The following is a 20,374-nucleotide window of genomic DNA, read 5'->3' as shown; positions in this document are numbered from 1 at the left end:
CAAAAGCTGGCATCGGTACTTGTCTACTGATGACCTGAGAATACAAGTTATTTTGAAAGAGTAGATCAGCATTAAGTTGGTGAGTTCATAAGTATTTTAGTGTCAATGTTCGTTGTCAAAAACGTTTGAACCTGTCTCAATGTATAAGTTTGTAAAAGTTTGAATCTCTCAGAAAATCCTATATTTTCTATAAAAGTAACCTTCTACCGAGGCTAAATGTTTTGTAAACTCGTCTGTTGTAAAAGTGTGTAATTACCCAAGTATAACTATCATTTGATAAAATATAGTTTGTACATTAATGCTTAAGTGAGATTATCACCAAAATATGTAATGGGTAAATCATTGTAGTACTGTAGCTTTGTATAATAAGAACTACTGTTGTACTAATTACTACTACCTTAACCGGATTTATATTAAGGTATAATGTGATAATTGCACCATACTATCGACTGATAACAACGACATAAAGAACGGTCGTAATAACGGAATGACGTTTGGCACCCGCAGACCTGCAGGTCCGGCTGTAGCTAGCAGCAAGGTGTAGGATAGTCAATCCAGTATAGATCTATACGCAAACTCAACGCTCTCCCTCCAAGAGAATTCTGGCTACAACTCGGGCCATGACATTTAAGGCATGCTCCGATATAGTGGATCACATTTGTTATCGTATTCTTGCATGTGTGATGAAATGTTTCTTGTTCTAGTATAGTTGTATATGTTCTCGTAGTATAGTTGTATATATTCTCTTCCTAGTATAGACTCATGAATGAACTGACTCATTGATCTAGCAGTTGTAATAGTATGGTTCTGTGTTACCCCGATGGTAACTTGTTAACGGTGCGTCTAGTACGTATGGTTATGGAAGTACTTTTATGTCTATATATGTATATTTGATATATAATTAACATGGAAACGACCTTCGGATGTTCACCCAAAATCCCACCAGACCACATCCAAATCGAGGAAAAGGAAATAGGGTGGATGGCCTTCCTAAGCCCTTTAAACATTATTTATACGTCTATACATATATGGGCATGCAATTTATAATATAAAAACATAAATAAGTATTTATAAGACATTTGAAACATAAGTATTATTTTTAAAGAAAGATTGACTTGATGTCAATCTATAAAACAATTTGAAGGCGTAGATTTGATTAAAACAGATTAAGTATAAGGAACATTTGTTTAAATCACAGTTGCAGTGTAAATTCGAAAAGTAAATGGGTTTGGAAAACATTTAGAAGTAAAACAGTTTGATAGATAGTTTGAATAGTGATAAAATCACTGATTTCCCTAGTTATTAATCACATGTGATTAGTGCAATTACATGTGATTGAAACAATAACCATAAGTATTTAACTTGTATTCCCCCCCCTTTTGAAAGCATATAAAAGCATTTAGAATATTTAACAGGTTGATTAAGGGGTATGACACTCACTTGATTGATTGAAGAAAGCGAGATGGAAAACCGGGCAGAGTTTCGTCTCGGAAAACAGATTTTTCTCGGGATTCTCGGGAATATCGGGAGTAAAATCGACCCTCGGGACTTGAGCAAAAAGACCAGAGCTTTGGGTTATAACGGGCACGGAAAACGAGACAAGGTTGTGAGAGAGAGGAGAGAAATGAGCAACATTTTCGGAAAGCCTCGCATCCTATTTATAGGAAGGCTGAACCGCCTCCGAACGCGGGGCGTACGCTCGTACGCAGCGCGTACGCGTACGTCATGCATGACCGAAGCCTCGACTGCCTCGGTTCGGATGGGACGGGTTGCTGCGTACGCGGGTCGGATGGGACGGCGGGTCGGACGGGACAGCGGGTCGGACGGGTCGGAGCTTCGGACGGGTCGGACGGTTTAGAATTCTTCGGATAGTGCGACGTGGACGATCCGAGACCCTCGATCTCAGTACACGGGGCGTACGAAGGTACGCAGGGCGTACTTCGGTCCAATCCGATGACTCCTCTTCGGATATTACCGGGAATTTATAATTAAATTTATATTTATTATAAATAAACTTCAAAAATTCATATCTCCCTCATACGAACTCCGTTTTTGACGTTCTTTATATCCATGCGAAGGTGAGACCATGATCTACAACTTTCATTTAGATTCCGTTGGCAAATTCCGAAATTATTTTTTTATTATTTATTTATTAAAATGACGTGATTAAGGAATTTCTTCAAAAATTCATAACTTCCTCATCCGATGTCAGATTTGGACGTTCTTTTTATGTACGCAAACCTTGATATGATTCCTACTACTTTATTTAATCCGAACAAGATTTTAGGAAGGTTACATTTTGACCTAAATTTGATCGGTTTTACATTACATTGACTCGAAATATCGGGTTGTCACAATATTCAAAACATTATTTCCTAAGTTATCAACAATCATCACAGATTCATAAATCCCATTACAAGGTAATGCATTGAAATAAAAGACACCATTCAAATAAACGTTAATAGAACCATTACTATTATTAAAAGAATATCTGAAAACTTGTCTAAACAACCCATGAAATGAAATAATGTTTCTTGCCATATCTGGCGAATAACATCAATTGTTTAAATCTATCCCTAACCCATTACTCAACACCAAAGAATAAACACCGACTTTGGTTATAGGCGACGATCTTCTGTTTCCCATAATCAGGTTCATCTTTCCATGTTCCACCTCCCTACTTCTTTTTAGGCCCTGCATATCCGAACAAATGTGGTAACCACACCCTGTATCAAGAACCCATGAAGTAGCAAATGATTAGTTATTAGATTTAATAGAATACATACCTACAAATGTGGGCTTAATCTTCCAATCTCTTATATCTTGCAGATACTGAGGGCAGCTTCGCTTCCAGTGGCCCTTTTGGTGGCTATAGAAGCACTCTGCTTCTTTAGGATCGGAAGAGTGTTTAGCAGGGCCAGCTTTGGTCCCACTTGAGGACGAACCATCTCGGGGCTTCCCCTTATGGTGGCTCTTGCATGGAGCCTTCCACTTTTTACCCTTTCCTTGACCTATTGCCATCACAGGAGTGGCCACAACAGGGGACGGTGCAACGGATTTGTCTTTGAGGTTGCTCTCAGCAGTCCTCAAGAGTCCTTGGAGCTTGATAAAGGATACCTCCTCTTTGTTCATGTGGTAGGTCATCCTAAACTGGTTGTAGCAGGAGGGCAAGGAGTAGAGGATTATGTCGATAGCCAAATCCTCATCAAACTTACCATAAAGTTTGAGAAGACGATCGACATACCTCTGCATTTTCTGCAAATGAGAGGTTAGGGATTCTCCACTCCCCATCTTATCGGTGATCATGTTCGTGATGATCTCATAGTGCTCTTGCCTCGCGCTCTGGTGATACCTGTCCAGCAAATCCTGATGCATTTCATACGGATACATGTCCTCATAGGAATTTTGGAGTTCGAGGTTCATGGTGGCCAGCATGATGCAGTGAACTTTCGTAGCATCACGCTCATGGGCCTCAAAGGCGGCCAACTCTTCAGGAGTAGCAACATCCGGGATGATCTTCTCAATCTTCTCATCAAGGACATATTCTTTGTCCTCGTAGCATGTGATCATGCGAATATACCTCATCCACTCGTTGAAGTTTGAACAATCAAATGTCACTTTCTGACATAAGTTCATCAATGAGAATGACCCAGAAGCGTTGTTGTTGTTGTTGTTGTTGTTTGCAGACATCTAAAAAGAAGGGAACAAAGTTTGATTAGAAATGAATCCCCAATTAAACACCCAAACGAGAAATTAGGGCTAGGATCCAACAACATTATTTACAACTTAGAAAGGGATGGCGTACTCAAAAAGTAAATAATTTGAAGGAAAGTGAATGACGATTCACTAATTCTCATCATGAAAAATGAAAAGGTAATTTAGGTTTTAAATATATTGAAAACTCCTAGATCTTTGAGATTCATTGAACTTTTCAATGGCATGTTTAAATCTCGATATGCATTTCAAATTTGCGACTGGGATACCGAAAATCGCAAACAAATTTGTGAATAACCATGCGAATCAACATGGTGCACTCAATGTCTCTATCACCTAATCAGTGTGCCGGTAAACTACACACGCTCCATTGATCTATGACAAACATTGAGTCACCCTTCGCTACCAATGTCATCCCCAAATTGATGTGCCGGTTAACTACACGCGCTCCATCAACGTTTGACAAGGGTACGAAGTGTAATTCCATGAATTAGCATCATTTTCACATTTTACCCTAAAGTAACTAGGATTGGGAATTTGTAAAACATGTAGTTACTTTATATCTAACATTATACTTTTAATGAGGAGAGGGTTGCCCTATCCTACCCGTTCGGCTAACGACCCTCCACCAGTCAAGCAAGCAGTATGTCGGAGTGTACACCCATTAAGCGCCATTTTATAGGCATCAACCTTATACCCACCTTATAGACTGGCTTCGTGAATGAGGCCTACTAACGTTAAGACTAACATTTAAGTTATATATATATATATATATATATATATATATATATATATATATATATATATATATATTAATTAAGCTTGTAATTATATATAATAGTATAGGGTTGAATTTTAAACTTGTAAAATTCTAAGGGTTTGAAATTTAAATTATTCAAAATGAAACTTTTAATCACAAAATTCAAATTTCAAAACATGAGGGGAAGTATTTTGAACTTTTCAAAACATAAGGGATCAAATAACAAATAATTCAATTAAACAAGTAATTTCACAATTATCTATATTTGACCTAATCTTATTTTAGTCATTAGATAATTACCAAATAATTTAAAATAATCCATATTTATCATATAAATAACCAATATTCAAAAGATTTGAAATTATCTATTGTTTTAGCAAGGATAATCATTAATTTAAGATAAAAATCGGATTTTAACTTCAAAAAATGAATTAGGCATTAAATCCAAGTCAAAACAGCAGCTAAATCCCGAAATACCCTCTGTCTGACGCTCGAACTCGCCGAGTCAGGCTCTGAACTCGCCGAGTAGGGGTCAACTCGCCGAGTCCAGATACTGACTCGCCGAGTTGAGTTAGGCAGAGGCCAAAAGCTCGATTTTTAGCAAACAAAACAGTTAAGCATCACATACAACTGAAACCAATCAAAGCTCTGATACCACTGATGGGTTTTATGCATAAGAAACATTCCTATGTGCTCATACAAACCCAAATGCTTGGATCTAGGTTTCTCTATTGAACATGCTTTGAATCCAAGACTTACAATCCCTAATCTAGCATACAAATATCAAAACTAACATATAGAATCAGATCTAGATGTTTACCTCTTCAAATATTGGCTTAGAGCTTCTTCTCTTCTTCTCTTGATCTTAGAGTCACAAATGCATCTCCTCTAATGGTTCACAAACCCCACAAGAAAGAAGGTAATATGAGAGAGGGTGAGAGAAGCTAGAAATCGGCCTAGGGTTCTCTTGGAATCAAGTGGTAGCCTATTTCAATGCCCTAGGGGTCTTATTTATAGTTACGGGCTACTAGGGTTTCAGTCTAAACCCTAATGGGCAGCTTAGCCACCAAGCAGCCCAAGGAACCTTCTGGAATAAGGCCTTGGACGAAAATTTGATGGATACCCATCATAATTTCGTTCCCCCTTAAGTCCATTAGGTTTCCTTAACCCAAAACTCAACTATCATACATTTGACAGTTTATACCCATTTATTCAATTAATCTCTTTTGGTCACCAAATTAATTCCTAATTAATTTATAACCAATACTAATTAAATAAATATGATTTCTCCTTTAATATATTATTCTTATAATATATTAATAAACCATAATATTCTCTCTTCCTCCTTAAATTACCTTGTCAAGTTGCTTTGGAGAATGCAATCCAAAAGGACCATGCACAACCGGGTGAAGTGCATACCAAATATAATTACGAGCTTAGACACTATTCCAACAGAGTATCCATGGACTTTCCATACAAGCCTAGCCCATTCCAAATAAGCATTAGCCCACACGATATAAATACAAGAGCCCATATTTAATTAGTCATGCTTTTGATCTCTAAATTAATTCTAGATTAATTATAGATCAATACTAATTAAATAATATGATTTTATATTAATATATTAGAACTTATAATATATTAATAAATCATAACTTATACTTTTCTCAAAAGATTATCCATAAATTGTTCGGGTGAAGTGCAACCCAAATGGAAGATGCCGGGTCGGGTCAAGTACATACCAAATATAGTTATGGACTTAGACACTATATCTAATAGTTGTCTCACATAAAGACATGATACTAGACCATTCTTTTTGCTATAATATTTCTATTTCTATTTGCCAAGTTCTCATAGTTCAGATTATGAAAACGGAAGTCGTAATCATAATCAAATTTTAGAACGCAAATAAGGGACCCATATATATAATTTCCTTATGTTGAGCCATTCCAACATAAATTCACAGATATCTTTGACTAAAGATGATTAAAACCTCAATCTAAGCTTTTAGAATTGAAATTAAGTACAATTTCCTCTCCCTTAATTATAGCAAACGAACTTTTCCCAATTGAACTTTTGTTTTTTCTATAATTAACATTGCTAACTTGCAACACTTATCATAATTATCATGCTCCCACTAACATGATAATTGTTAGCATAACACTTATGCTCCCATTAGCTTTGACATGTACTCAGAGATCAGGTGGACTTCTAGAAATCAAAATTTATTGACTTTCTTACCAAAGTTTAGATTTCTGATACAAGATGCTTTGACAAAACATTCTCAAAATCATACACCTTTTACTTAGATAGCTCACATGTTTGTCTAAAAAATGTTAGAACTATGAAAAGGGATGTCGTAATCATAGTCTAAATTGTTTATACCTTTGCCACTTCTCACGAGTCCATGTTATGGCGCCGGTTAACGACACACGCTCCACTAACGATTTTGAAAATGCAAATATCACAATTCCTATCTACTTAGTGAAAGCGTTTTCTTGCCATCATTTTCATGAATCAGAGAGAAACCTTATGACACTTAGATTTTATGGTGTATGAGTTCCTATCCACGTGAATTTGTCAAAACCATGATCACAAGACAAGGTTAGTGACAAATCCAAACTCATATGGAGTGAACTTGTGCAATCTTAAATTCTTGCCACCTGGCAGCACAAGGGCCTGCCATTGCTTTCAAGTTGTTATGTAACCAATTGAGAATTCTCAGACCACATATGCAAATCCAACTTTAACTGGAATGGGCACAGAAATAGTAATATGTCGACATGATAGGTTATAAACCTCAAGTCGTGTACTAGTGATAAACTACATGTTTTATTCTTGATCAGTTCTTGAAACTCTTTCAGAATCTTTTAGACTCCCACTGTCCTCTTGACGTATAAGACTCTCTTTCCAGGAACCATGCCTTGTCAAACAAATATTCAAGAGATAGTGCAGATTCTTTTATCAAGACAAACACTTCACACAATTGGCCTTAGTTAGTCTTTGTTTTATCCAAAACATCACATCTTACCAATTTCAAACGTACAAGATTAGGACACATTTTACTGTTACATTTGACTAGGACACATTTTAAAACTAAAGTCAAAAATAGCCAACGGATTCTAAATGAAACTCGTATATCTCATCGTTAGCTATGGATGGGTATAAAACCCATCGAAAACGAAGCTCATATGGAGAAGTTATGCGGTTTTTAAGAAAACAAAAATTCTCGTGTGCCCCTACAACTTGCACGACACGCCTAACACACCACCTAGATTTTCATATGTGTCACCACCTGTTGCTCGCCACATCATCACTACCGACCTGGTGCGCGACATGCCCCCAAACATGTTCACGGTGATCACCCATTCCCATTGAATAAATTCTTTCATTTCGGCTCATTTTTCTTCACACCCTTCCTCCGATTCTCTCTAGAATACTTTCTATATATTTAGCACTTTACTCCTTAGATCTCAGCCACTTTAGTGAGGCCCCATAACACCGAAGTGACGACGATTAGAATCTCTCGAATCAAAGTTCTGCTCGTGTAAATCCTCGTTTCCACTAGAAACTCTCTATAAGTTAGCCTACACTTAATAAGCATTAAGTGTAACTTGTATTTATGTTCATTGCCCTTGTTATGAATATGTATATAAGATTTATAACAAATTCCAGTCATAATACTGATGGACCCCTTATGGGAAAGGTGTCTAGAATGGTCATGTTGCCTTAATTGTGTGATTTTAGAAAAGCTATATGCCAAAATGATCATGCCATCCAGCTGTCCTGCTTGGTTAATCCGTATTTGATAGGGCTATCAGTTTTATTTGGCATTAGTGATAGGTCTAGCCTATGTTACCAGATTTCCTTATGGACTAATAACTATAGTATTGTAAGCTAATACATGTTAGGCGCATACTTGCGAATTGGATCACTCGGTTAGCTGATAAGCATCTGAGAAACTGTCAAGGTGAGCTATTCTCACTATATTGTATACTCCAACATTCCTGTATTTGTTAGGATATAGTTACCTTGTAGTATACGCTTAGGTAATTAGACTAGGATAGTTAGTTTCTTGTTATGTGAACTGTTACTATATAGTGATATATATGTGTGTGTGTATACACACACACACACACATATATATATAGTTGAGGGCAAACCAGCCTTGTGCTACAGGCCAATAGACTCGGGCGAACTAGCTTTATGTTAAAGGCCAAGGGAACGTGGACAAGCCTCGTGTAGAAGGCTAAATATAGGGCGGACCTGCTATAAACTGAAGGCCATTATGTTTAGGCATTTTATATAAGTTGTGGTATGTGGTATTTTAATGGAATTCACTGTACATTGGCTTATAGTTGTTAAATAACTGCTTTACAGGCTATTCTTCGGATCAAAGAAAGGCTCTAACGTAATTGTACTTGCATCAAATGCAATAAATGAAGACTTCCACTTAGATTCAATTTTATAATTAAATATGCAATATGACATGTGTAAGACTTATAATTTGGATAAATACAAATGAAAAAAATTTGGGTTAAAAATTGGAACTTCACACTTGAATTCAAGGAGAATTGTGAACGCGGAGAGAAAAGGGTGATCAAGAAAATTTTGAGAAGTGTATAACCAATGAACCACCAAATATGTTTAAATGTTGAGAAATATACTCCTCTAAGAAATTTGAACTATTAGCCAACAACACGAGAACATGTGGAAATAACCATTGAGAAAACCACCGTCCGATAAGTGCCACGTGGAAAAGCAATTCCCAGTAATAATCATATTTTTCTCGAGAAGAGTAAAGATCTTATCAATACTCTTAAATGAGAAGAGACATCTTCGTTTTCCCAAAACAACTTCGACATGAAATATACCAACCACCAAGTAACACACTTCAACCATGAAGTAGTTGCGCATTATCCTTTCGAACCAGAATGAGATTTTGTTAAGTCACAAGGATTTTAGTGAAAGAGTGTTCCAAGTAAAATAGAAAACCAAACATAAAAATGTGTAGGATTTATGATATAAAAATAGAATTATGATATAAAAGAGTGTGATCCCGCACAACGATTCTCTTCCTTCAATATCAAGAGAGATATTGAAGTGCTGATGTGGTTTACCATTGAATTACAATCGAGTACTTGTTAAGAAGTAACAAAAGGCCTCTTTTAACATGTAATGATGGTAGTCTAGTTCCCAAACATATATGCAACTTAACAAAAGTTTGGTAATATCAATGAAAATCCTTGAGTGATTAATGTATTAAACTTCAAGTATTCATTGGTAAGTTATTGAGTGACTAAAGATCAAAATGCACCCTTGCAAAATATCCATGACCACGAAAAAAATCTCATAAATCCATTTTAAATAAGAGATGGATGGCTCATAGTCTTAAGTTGATAGATACCATTTGAGAAGAATTATTTTTGGTATTAAAATATTTCATATAGGCACCACAACAAGATGGCTTAATGAGGCTATTGGACAACAATGTTAAGAATATTTATATAGACACCTAACTGGTTAATGGCATAACAAACTATAAAGTTTCCCGTCAATTCAATGTTACATACTAGAATATTGATATTCATCGTTAAGTCATTATGGTAACGTTTGGTGGGTCTCACTAAATTCATGGTCATAATGACTTCAGATCATAAACACAAAATGTTATATAACTATACATGGAAGAAAGAATGTATGAAATGAAGATGCATTGTGCAGCATGAGAAGTTTCTCAGTCAATTTGTTGGTTTCATGCTAGAATACCAAATTATTCACTGTTAATGCCTTAGAATCAAGAAAAAAAATCATTTTTCAATTTTTTCTAAAAACAAGAAAATATTTTTGGATTAAACAATTTTTGAAAAGTGAAACAACAAACTCTTGGTGTTTCTATGAAATTTTAAGAAAACAAGAAAATATTTTTGGATTTTTCATTTTTTGAAAAATGAAAAAACATATTTTTGATTTTTCTTATAAATTTTAAGAAAACAAGATTTTTTTTTCGATTTTTCAATTTGTCGAAAAATAAAATGAAAAACTTATAAAGAAGATGATTTAACAATCATCGATTCAATTATACTACATACGTGTTGAACAGTAAACATGAAGAGTATTGAATGCTTCGACAATGAACAGTAAACGCGAAGAGTATCGAAGCCTTTGATAAAGAACAGTAAAAATGAAGAGCTAAAAAACACAGATTTGAAGAAAGTTCACTTGATTTTGGAACATACCAAGCATCCATCATACGCAAACCATTTAATATCCTCGTAAATGATTTTTCATCAAGAGTTTTTATGAAAATATCTATAAGTTGATCTTTCATTTGAACAAGATGTACTTCGATGTCGCCTTCTTCCACATGATCTATGATGAAGTGAAACGAAGAGCAATATGTTTGGATTTGCAATGTTGAACTGGTTTATGATAGATTCAAATTACACTTTAAGAATCATAGAACAACATAATCTTCTTCATATTGATAGCATAATCATGAAGTTAACTTTGAATCCATATCACTTTGGGATGTACATGCAACAGCAACAACACACTCATTAACAGTTGTGCTCTTTCATTCTTGCTGACAGCCACCGAAATCAACATCTGAATATGATTGAATGGAAATAAATGTGTTTGTAGGATACCAAAGACGAAGTGTGGGAATTCAATGAAGATATGAAAATATATTCTTCATAGCTGTTAGATGTGGTTCCCTTGGATTGGCTTCATACCTAGCACAATTGCACACAAAAAACATGATGTTGGGGAAACGAGCTATTAGATATAACAATGAACCAATCATGTTTCAATAATTTATGATATCGACGACTGGGTTATCTAACAAATGACTCAATGTTATGCCAAAAGACATTAGGACTTATTTGCGTCTGAGCGTTGCGCCATGCCATATCGTTGAAGCAAATTATTCGTGTAAGATTCTTAGATTGATAAAAATTCATTCTTTAGTTTGACGAATATTCAATCCAAAAATGTAATTAATCATCACCATCATGCTCATCTCAAATTGATTGCTCGTCAAATTCACAAATTCTTTTGAGAAATCAGGGTTAGTAGGGCCAAAAATAATATCATTGACATAAAATTCAACAAGTATTAAATGATCCCCCACCTTTTTTTATATAGTGTAGGCATTCCTGATCCTTGTTTAAATTTAGTGATTTTCAAAATATTGGTTAAATTTGCATATCATGCCCTTGGTGATTGTTTTAATCCACAAACAGTTTCTTCGAGGACACCATTTAGAAAAAGCACACTTCACATCCATCTGATAAACATTAAAGTTCTTATGAGCTACATCAGCAACAAAAATCCTAATATCTTGTGATAGGTGCACATGTTTCATTATAATCAATACCTTTATTTTGAGTATACCCCTTAACCACAAGTCTTTCTTTATTATGCACAACATTTCCTTTTTTATCAACTTTACTTTTGAAAACTCATTTTAATCAAACCACATAAAAATCTTCAGTTGTAGGAATTAACCTCCACACTTTGTTTCTATCAAATCCAGCCAGCTTGCATTGCAACAACCCAATATGGATGTTCTAAAGCAATTTTTACTATCTTTTGCTCAATTTTAATAAGAACATGATACAGGCAAAATTCTTGAATAACAATAAAAATTTCATTTTGTTCTCTCAATTTCACTGTTATTAACACTCCAGAATTTAGATTACCAAGAATTTATTCTTTGAGTTGATCCTTTGTCAATTTCTCCAATGGCAAAACTGTCACACCCCAAAACCACGAACGGCGGAAACGTTCAGGGGTGGAGGACGTCATGTACAGTATCACAACAGTGTAAGATAATAAACAAGCAACAACATCATCCATTGCATTATGAGTAAAGTTTAATACATGTGTGTTCTTTCATTGTAGTAAGACACCAAAAATATACAATCAAAATAAAAGACGAGACTTGTCTGCTCCGTCTTCTCAAAACCTGGCCATCGTACCTATCTACTGCTGACCTGAGAATACAAGTTATTTTGAAAGCGAGTATCAGCTTTAAAGCTGGTGATTTCATAAGAAATTAAGTGTCGTTGTCTTGCTTATGAAAATCTGCTATGAAGGCCATATAAACCTTTAAATGAAAAATGTTGAGGTAAGTATGAAATACCTAGAAAAACCCTTATTTTCTATAAGTATGAAATGTAGTCTTCTACCAAGACCCGAATGTTTTGTTATGACAATGTACTCTTCTACCAAGACCCGAATTTTTTGTTATGAGAATGTAGTCTTCTACCAAGACCCGAATGTTTTGTAAGTAAAATGATAGTTTTCCTTTGGTTGTTTAGTACTAAAGTACTTATTCTAACTCATCGTTTATGTGAAGGTATCACAAAATAAAGTAAATAGGAAAAATCACTTATGTATGTGTTATCCCGAGGTACTGAGGTTAACACGACGAATGTAAATGTTATCCCGAGGTACTAGGGCTAACATAATACATATAACCTAATGAACATCCGAAGATTGTCCACTTGTCCTCTGTAGCAGCAGTAGGGTGGAGGAATGGTTAGTCCCTATAAAGGTACTCCTAGTATAAGTATTAACCGTAGGCATCCGTAGATGTTCATCACCCACTGTTGCTAACAGATGAGTTCCGGAATGGTTAGTCTCGTACGTATATCCCGAGGTACTAGGGATAGAGGCCCATCTAGGTATCCCGAGGTACTAGGGATAGGGTCCTGTCTAGATATCCCGAGGTACTAGGGATATGCAGGAAGATTTACATAGAAGGTACTAATAAATCATCCTCGCAATTCGAGATACAAGTATTCATGTTAATGTACACAGTTAAGTGAATCTACGTAAAGGCACTCATGTAATGTGTTTATGTAAGCGTGTTCATGTATCATGTAAGTATATGTAAACGTACTCATGTATCATGTAATCAATTGTAAAGGTACTCATGTATCAAGAATGTACTGGTATAGACTCATGAATGAACTGACTCTTATGTGATTCCTTGTAATAGGAATTATGTTTGAAATCTCCAAATTATCTCTATGATAATTTACTGGAAGGTAATTGGTTGTTCAAGTATGTTTATACACTCTTACTACTCAAGAGTGTGAAAAACTAAATGAAAGTTGTAAACTATAACATCAATACATATATAAGAATATAAGTGTACATGCATTAGTTCAAGAGTGTAAAATGGTTTTGTAAGACATCTTATGGATTTTGAACAATAATTAACAATGACTTGACGTCAATTTAATATACATTTCAAAGGTAAAACATTTGATAACAATGTGTTTTTAAGATTTAAAACCATTTCTTGCATCACATTTTGTAGTATGTGAAATCTGTTAAATGGCAACCACAATTATAAAATACATATCAATGATTTAATAACATGTTTGTTTCTACTATTATCCCCCCCCCTTTAAAGCATTTAAAATCATTTAAAACATTGATTAGGGGTATGAACTCACATGCAGTTGGTGATTGGGATGAACTGAACGGTATAGGATGGCTAGGTGTCAAGCGAGGACTTGTACACGCACTACGATCCTAATGAACATATAATCACACATATATGCACTCAATTAGTCTTAAATTACTAATTGATAAAGTTAAGACATCCTAGACATAATAAACACTTTATATAAGTGTTTTAAGCCCTAAGGATTGCATCTAAGCTATTGTGGGACAAGGCACTTGTGTTTAGGGTTCCAAAGGACCCCATATAGGAGTTTACTCCTCATATACTAACACACATGGAGTTTACGGTTGTAAACTCCCAACCATGGGTGTTTTGTGTGTTTTGAAGTCCCAAATGATTCCTAGAATTATTCTAACTTGGTGGTTAAATCCTTGGAAGGGTTTAAGGTCTAGAAACACTCCATTTAGGAGTTTACGGCCCTAAGGCTATTCCCCTTAGAGTTTACGGCCGTAAACTCTAAGTATGGTGTGTTTTTGATGCTTTCAAGTCTCTTGCACTTGTGGTATAGGTTCTAGATTTTTATTCCAACCATATGAAGGCATTAGGCACACTTTAGTGCCCCTTTAAGGAGTTTACGGCCCAAGAACCATGTCTTGGCCGTAAACTCACTTTGGTAGGTGATTTTGATGTGGTTCAAGCCCTTGATTAAATGGGAACAAGTCTAGGTAATTGTCTAAGGCTTTAGGAGCCTTAGAAGTACCATTTTGAGTTTGAATTTGGAGTTGATGGCCTATTGTATTCTTGGGCCGTAAACTCCCAAACTTGGGTGGATTTTGGTTGTTTTCTTGTCCTTAATACACCTACAATTGAGTCTAAGGCAATTGTATAACAAAAGGTTCGGTTTTGGCTTTGTTTCGAGAGTTTACCGTCCAAGAACACCTTGGGGAGTAAACTCCTAAATCTAGTGATTTAGCCTTCTAAATCATGTTATAAACACATATAAAGCTTTCTAACATTACTAGAAAGAGTTACTCACGATTTGGGATAAAAACCTGAAGATTCGTGAGAGAGAAAATGGCTTTTCTCTAGTTGGAAATGTGAATAATGAATGAATTTGGTTCAGAAATCTATTTATAGTCCTGAAATATTTTTGGCAAAAAATATTTTTATTCCTGAAATGGTCTCTAATATAATAGAGTGTTGGAATAATAGTGTTGCACAAAACCCTAATGCACCCACTCTCCTGATATTTCCTGAAGTGTAAACCCTGAATTACTCAAACTTACGCGAAAAGTCTGAAAATTAACTATGACTGCTATAACTTCTATTGAAGTGATATAGTTTGTACATAATGGAAATTTCGGTTTGTCACATCATCCCCCCGTTAGAAGGGATTTCGTCCCGAAATTAGAATTTAAGCAAGTAAGAAATTACAAATAACTAAGCAAAAAGGTGAGGGTGTTTCAGTTTCATCTGATCCTCACGTTCCCAAGTGAATTCCGGTCCACGCTTTGCGTTCCAGCGCACCTTCACTATCCGAATACGACTCTGCTTTGTTTGCTTGACCTCTCGGTCCATGATTTCTACTGGTTCCTCCACGAAGTTGAGACTCTCGTTGATCTCGATCTCGTCGAGTGGAATAACAAGAGTCTCGTCGGATAGACACTTTTCCAAGTTTGACACGTGGAAGGTAGGATGTACGTTACTGAGTTCTTTCGGTAGATTGAGCTTGTAAGCCACAGGGTCGATTCTTGCGAGAATCTCGAAAGGCCCTATGTATCTTGGATTGAGCTTCCCATGCTTTCCAAAGCGTATTAAGCCCTTCCTGGGTGAGACCTTCAGTAGGACTCGGTCGCCCACCTGGAACTCCCATGGTTTCCTACGCTTGTCAGCGTATCTTTTCTGTCGGTCTCTAGAGGCTTTTAACCGTTCACGAATTTGAACGATCTTCTCTGTCGTTTCCCGAATGATCTCCAGACCCGTGAGAGTGCTTTCGGGAACTCGTCCCTTAGCTAACTGGGTATCACCCACTTCAGCCCAACACAGAGGGGATCTGCACTTTCGGCCATAGAGGGCCTCGAATGGAGCTGCCTTTATGCTCGTATGATAACTGTTGTTGTAGGAAAATTCAACAAGGGGTAAATGAGTATCCCAAGCTTTTCTAAAGTCAATCACACAGGCATGCAACATATCTTCTAAGGTTTGGATAGTTCTCTCACTTTGCCCGTCGGTCTGTGGATGGTAGGCTGTACTCATATCCAGCCTAGTTCCTTGGGAACTTTGTAATGACTGCCAGAACCTCGAAGTGGATCTACTATCTCGGTCCGAGATGATAAATAAAGGAACACCGTGCAGCCTTACAATCTCCTTAATGTAAGTTCTGGTAAGTTTCTCCATCTTGTCTGTTTCTTTGATCGGTAGGAAGTGTGCAGACTTGCTCAGTCTATCGACGATGACCCATTTAGAATCAAGTCCACCTGTTGTCTTGGGCAACTGGGTTATGAAGTCCATAGTGATCCGCTCCCACTTCCATTCTGGTATCTCCGGTTGTTGTAGGAGACCGAAGGGTTTCTGGTATTCGACCTTGACCTTAGCGCAAGTAAGGCATTTACTCACGAAGGTAGCAATATTTGCTTTCATGTTTGGCCACCAGTATAACTTTCTAAGATCCAGATACATCTTATCTGAACTTGGGTGGACGGAATAACGAGTGTTGTGAGCTTCGGTCATTACCAAGTCTCTGAAGCCACCGTGTTTCGGTGTCCAGATCTGATCCATGAGGTATAAGGCTCCGCCACCCTTGACTTCCAAGTTCTTATCCATCCCTCTAAGGGATTCACCCGCCACGTTTTCTGGTTTCAAAGCATCGAGCTAAGCCTCCTTTATTTGCGTGGACAAGTATGAATGGATAGTTAGAGTCAAAGATTTGACTCTATGGCCAGTATATTCTTTCCGACTTAGGGCGTCGGCTACTATATTGGCTTTACCCAGATGATAACGAATTTCGCACTCGTAATCACTAAGTAGCTCGACCCACCGTCGTTGTCTCATGTTGAGCTCTTTCTGGTCGAAAATGTGTTGTAGACTCTTGTGGTCTGTAAAGATCGTGCTTTTTGTACCGTACAAGTAATGTCGCCAGATCTTCAGAGCAAACACAAATGCTCCTAGTTTGACATCGTGGGTTGTGTAGTTAACCTCATGTGTCTTCAGCTGTCTCGAGGCATAGGCGATCACTTTACCTCGCTGCATCAGAACACATCCGAGTCCTTGATTGGATGCATCGCAATAGACAATGAAGACTTCTATCCCTTCGGGAAGAGATAGTATCGGGGCGGTGCACAAGGCTCGTTTGAGCGGTTGGAACGCTCTTTCCTATTTCTCTTCCCAGTCAAAGGCCACGCCTTTCTGGGTCAGGGTTGTAAGAGGTTTCGCTATGCTGGAGAAGTTCTGAATGAACCTGCGATAGTAGCCCGCTAGACCTAGAAATTGACGAATTTCAATAGGTGTCTTTGGTGCTGACCAGTTCTCGATGGCCTTAATTTTGGAAGGGTCCACGTGTATTCCCTCTTCGCTAACAACATGGCCCAAGAATTCGACTCGCCGAATCCAAAATTCGCACTTTGAGAACTTCGCGTAGAGCTTCTCCGATCGCAGTGTTTCTAAGATTTTACGGAGATGTTGACTATGTTCCTCCTTCCTTCGAGAGTAGATGAGTATGTCATCAATGAAGATGATGACGAACTGATCCAAGTAAGGACACACACCCAATTCATCAGATCCATGAATACTGCGGGCGCGTTAGTTAATCCGAACGGCATCACTACAAACTCGTAGTGCCCGTAACGAGTTCGGAAGGCTGTCTTGGGAACATCCTCCTCTAATACTCGTAGTTGGTGATATCCGGATCGCAGATCTATCTTCGAGAAGTAGTTGGCTCCTTGAAGTTGATCAAATAAATCGTCAATGCGGGGCAAGGGATAACGATTTTTAATGGTAAGTTTGTTGAGTTCTCTATAGTTGTTGCACATGCGAAACGATCCATCTTTCTTCTTGAGGAACAAGACCGGTGCTCCCCATGGTGATTTTCTGGATGTCTTTCAGTTCTTGACTGGTATCGACGACATGTGCGAGAAATGCATGGTACTCCTTTCGCAAGCACTTCTGAGCTTGAATGCGCGAAATGATGCGAAGGCTCGTACTAGGTTTGTCGCCGTAGATAACTAAGGTTTCGTTGTTAGGAAGGTTAAGACGAATTGCTTTTTCGAAGCACATAATGTCGGTACGAAGAAGACTCAACCAATCCATACAGATGATAATGTCGAAACATTTAATTGGGACTGGCATGAGATCTATCTTGAAAGTATGGCCATCTAAAGTTAAAGTACAACCTACGTATATGCAGTTTGTACTCTCTGTTTTCCCGTTAGCCATTTCTACCGTGAATGAATTATCTAATGCACATGGTTTTTGTTTAAGCAGGTGTGCAAATTTGTGACTTACAAAACTTTTCTATGCTCCACTATCGAAAAGTATGCAAGCATATGAGTTATCGAGGAGGAACGTACCAGTAACTATCGTAGGATCAGCTACTGCTTCCTCGTGGCCTAGGGCCATAACTCTTACTACCCCTCCAGCCGTTCCTGCTTTAGGGCAGTTCCTCTTGTAGTGGCCCACTTCGCCACAACCGTAGCAAGTTTGGCCCATACCAGCGTTAGGAGCCTGGGCGGCTTGAGCTGTTGGATCCTTGCAGAAACGGGCTGTATGCCCCTTCCTGTTGCAGTTAGTGCACTGCATCTCCTTGCAAGGTCCGTGGTGGTGGAAGTTGCACTTGGTGCACTTCGGGAGAGTTCCAGCATATGTTCTTGCTGGTAAGAGGTTCGCAGGGGCAACAGGAGTCACTGTGGCAACATTGATCGCCACAAGTTGTTGCTTATTGGAGGATCCTTGTGGAGCCCCTCTTTTCCTCTTATTCCACCCCTTCTTGTGGTAGTCGGGGTTGGACTTTTGTGGTATAGGTGTAGGGATTGTTGTGTTCTGAGGTTTCCGGTGATGGATGAGAGATTGTGCCACTTCCTTGGCGCTATCAAAGGTAATAGGCCTGGAAGCGATCACACTTGACTGGATCTGGGGCGACAGTCCCCAGATATATCTCTCGATCTTTTTGCTCTGGAGAGCAACCATATCAGGGCATAAGTTTGCCAAATCACAGAACCTATTCGTGTAGGTAGTGATGTCGGATCCAACCATTTGTAGACCCCAAAATTCTTGCTCGAGTTTTTGTATTTCACCTCGAGGACAATATTCTTTCATCAACATGTCTTTCAATTTTTCCCAGCCGATGGAATACGCCACCACCGAAGTTAGATAGTTAACATGGCTGTTCCACCATGTTAGTGCTCTGTCAGACAAGGTACAAGCTGCAAACTTGACCTTGTTGCCCTCCTGGCAAGCACAGATTTCAAAGACATATTCCATCTTTTCAATCCATTGTCTAAACACCATTACACCCCCAGTTCCATTGAAGCTGTGGGGTTTGGCGTTAGTGAAGTCTTTGTAGGTGCATCCCCGAGGGTGTCCATGGCTTTCACCGTGGTTCGAGGGTGGTGCACCTATTCCTGATCCACTAGGGGCAGGAGAGTTGATTGCTGACACAGCAGCTGCAACTGCTGCTGTGAAGGTTGCCTGGAACATGTTGGCATCGAAAGGATTTGGTGGTTGAAGAGGTACAGGTGGTGGTATTGGTGCTTCGTTGTTTGGGTTTCGCCTTGGATTCCAGTGTGGCGGCATCTTTAACTGTACGTTTAAAAGATGACGAAATGGATAAGAATAAATGATTAATGAATGTGTCTCATGGACTAAATCCCCATAGTCCAACAACAGAAAGAATAATATCACTAAATGAAGAAGATAGCATTTGGATAATAATTTCCATAAGATTAGATATCCGTCAATAAGACTGGAATTACAGATGTAACAAGTTCGGGAAAAATGGCCTAGAAGTAGGCCTTACATCAACCAAGATGGAAAATTTTGACAGAATTAAGACTAGATCAAGACCTACCAGGTCTAAGATTTATACAGATAGGAAATTAGACCAAAGTTTTACATAAACTAGGTTATACCCAAAAGATGAGTCGACGAGATTCTATCGGCGACGAGAACTGCTAGCATGAGTCCTCGATCCCGACTGTAGACGTTTGATGTCCTTTATACGCCTGTCCGAACTTGCTTGCTGAGCTCGGAGTTCTCTAACTTCAGCTTGGGTTTCATCAAGTTCCCTCTGTAAATTTGCATTGCGGACCAGAGTCCTTCCATGAGCAGACTCTAGTTGGCGAATGTGGACAGTGTTAACACCAGAGTTGGCGTCAACTTCCAAGACTTGATTGATAGTCGCATGAGCTATTATCGAGTTCCGAGAAATCCTATGCACCATGATTGGTAGGACTATATCAGCAGAACCTCCTTCAGTGAGGTTG

Source organism: Lactuca serriola, chromosome 3 (genome assembly GCF_051521515.1).
Source record: "Lactuca serriola cultivar US96UC23 chromosome 3, Lser_US96UC23_V15, whole genome shotgun sequence".
NCBI classification, from domain to species: Eukaryota; Viridiplantae; Streptophyta; class Magnoliopsida; order Asterales; family Asteraceae; genus Lactuca; species Lactuca serriola.
This window is presented reverse-complemented; position numbering follows the sequence as displayed.